General features: G+C 42.4%; 1 pseudogene; it reads left to right on the top strand.

Annotated features, from left to right (window-relative positions):
- The first annotated feature begins 786 nt into the window (after nucleotides 1–786).
- On the top strand, nucleotides 787–1,138 carry LOC142840508 (ribosomal biogenesis factor-like; annotated as a pseudogene).
- Nucleotides 1,139–2,632: the final 1,494 nt, after the last annotated feature.

Genomic DNA, 2,632 nt, shown 5'->3' with positions numbered 1-2,632 from the left:
ACTGAGAATTATTTGAATTTGAAACTTTGCTGTTGACAGCTTGCAGGAATCCACATCAGAACTAAGGAGACTGACAACATCTGGACAGAAGCTATGCTTATATGGAGAGGTAAGGGACCCAGTAGACATGAGGGTGGGGTGGGGGGGGTGAATAGGGTTGTGTTATCTGTCTTATTTCTTTGCTGTTGCTCTAATAGAATTTTCCCCTGAAAATTTAAGGGAGGAAGGGTTTATTTGTAGCTTGTAGTTCAAGGTACCATGGTGGGGAAGTCAAGGCAGTAGGAAGTTAAAGAAGCTGATCCTATTACATCCTCATTCAGGAGAGAGCAAATGAAGGCACATATACTTGCTGGTTTTCAAGTTCCTTTTTCTACTCCGGTGCAGTTCAGGATCCCCCTGCCTAGGGAACAGTGCCACCTACAGTCGGTGTGTCTTACCGCCTCAATTAACATAATAAAGGCCCTAGAGGGCCTTATTCCAGGTAGAGTCTGTGAGGTTGACAGTGAGCATTAACCATCCTAGCCTACATATAGGTTACAGAGCTTTTAAGATACAGAGTACTTTTCCTTTCTTTCATTTGTTTGCCGGTTATGAAACAAATAACACAGGGTCTTGGGGTACACGAGGGAAGAAAGTGCCCTCATGGAGCTTCTAGTCAAGAATATAACAAATTAAAGATGTAGAAATATAAAATATAAACCATATGACATGTTAAAAAGTGACACTGCCTATACCCTCAGATTGCCCCACCTAGAGCTTGAGTAGCCACATAGGATACCAAAGACAATGACTTAGAATAAATTAAGAGGGCACAAGTCCAGGAATGTATTTCATATAGCCAGCCAAAAAGGCTTCAAGGCAAAAAAAAAATCCAAACTCAAACCTGTTAGCAGCAATCTTATGAAGATAAACTTTGTAAATGATGAAAAAGACAGCAGAGTGAACAGAACGTTTGGAAATATCTTGAAGGAACTTGCCCATTTCTTCCAAGGCCATCTTCTTCGGCCTCTGCAGAAAGCTGATTCCTTAGCAGCACCATAAAAACAAAGCAGCTAATGTCACCCAAGCTACAAGATTAATGGCTCCATTGGCATACAGTGATGGTGTGTCAAATTTCCCCAAAAGATCAATAAATTAAATGTTTATACAACTCCCTTTTTTAAAAAAGTGTTACTGGCCATGGAAACATGAAAGTGTGGGATGGGATAAGGGACACTGAGTATGTGAAGAAAAAGGAGATTTATTGGAGAATTTTGAGCTGAGAACATGACAAGATCCTGGTTACAGAAAGCTTCATCCTGGCTACTAGACAGTATGGGGCAGGGATAACTTCAGTCAAGGAGACATCCAAGAGAGAGGCGCTATTACAGTTTTCAAAACAAGGGCCTAGGTGCTTGGATCATGGCAATACCAGCGAAGTACTAAGTAAGAGTGGAAATTTTCAACATTAAGTTCTCAAAGTCTCTTCATGAGTAGGGTGGACTTGAGAAAGTCTCAAGTTGCTTTGCCTCAGTAACTGGAAGGCAATTATTGCTATTCCCCGAGATGGGAAATGCTGTTGGTAGAGGAAATGTTTTAGGGAAGAGGGTTTAAGATGCTGAGATGTCTGTCACACACAAACGTTAAGTATGTGATTGGACTGAAGAAGCTAGACATTGGAGAGAAATGTGTGTGCAGAGATAGCTGGGGATAAAGTTAGCCACGTGGAATCTGAAGTCTTGAATTAGAGTGAGGTCATGGAGGGAGAGACAGAGAAGAAACGAGATAGGACTGAGCTTTGAAACACTCCAAAAAAGAAGAATTGAACAAAGACTGAGAAGAGAAAACAGAGGAGATGGGAAAGCCGAGACCAGAATAAGGTTTTGGACACCAAGTTAGCAACAAGTATATTTAAAATAAGCAAATAAGTCCATGAAATAGTTTACCAGGGAAAGGCACTTGCTGTGCAGCCCTGGTCACCTGATTTCCATCTCTGATCCCGTGATTGAAGGAGAGAATTGACTCTACAACATTGCCCTCTGACCGCCATGTGTCTAGAGTGGTAAGCCTGTTCTCCCTCCCCCTTGAGAAGTAGATAATTAAAAGAAAACAATGCAGTTATTTGAATTGTTTACTCTTTTTTTGATAATATGTTCAATCCCTTGAATCAGAATTTATTTTATTTGTTCTTTTTTAAAATTATTATTATTTATTTATTTATTAAAGATTTCTATCTCTTCCCCGCTACTGCCTCCCATATCCCTCCCCCTCCCCCAATCAACTCCCCCTCTCTCATCAGCCGGAAGAGCAGACCGGGTTCCCTGCCCTGTGGAAAGTCCAAGGTCCTCCCCCCTCCGTCCATGTCTAGGAAGGTGAACATCCATACTGGCTAGGCTCCCACAAAGCCAGTACATGCAGTAGAATCAAAAACCCACTGCCATTGTTCTTGACTTCTCAGCAGTCCTCATTGTCCGCTATGTTCAGCGAGTCCGGTTTTATCCCATGCTTTTTCAGACCCAGTCCAGCTGGACTTGGTGAGTTCTCGAAAGAACATCCCCAATGTCTCAGTGTGTGGGTGCACCTCTTGCGGTCCTGAGTTCCTTGCTCGTGCTCTCTCTCCTTCTGCTCCTGGTTGTAGTCTGGTGCTCCAATG

This window comes from Microtus pennsylvanicus, chromosome X (genome assembly GCF_037038515.1).
Source record: "Microtus pennsylvanicus isolate mMicPen1 chromosome X, mMicPen1.hap1, whole genome shotgun sequence".
Taxonomy (NCBI): domain Eukaryota; kingdom Metazoa; phylum Chordata; class Mammalia; order Rodentia; family Cricetidae; genus Microtus; species Microtus pennsylvanicus.
Note: the sequence above shows the minus strand (reverse complement) of the source record. Positions and strands in the feature narration are given on the sequence as shown.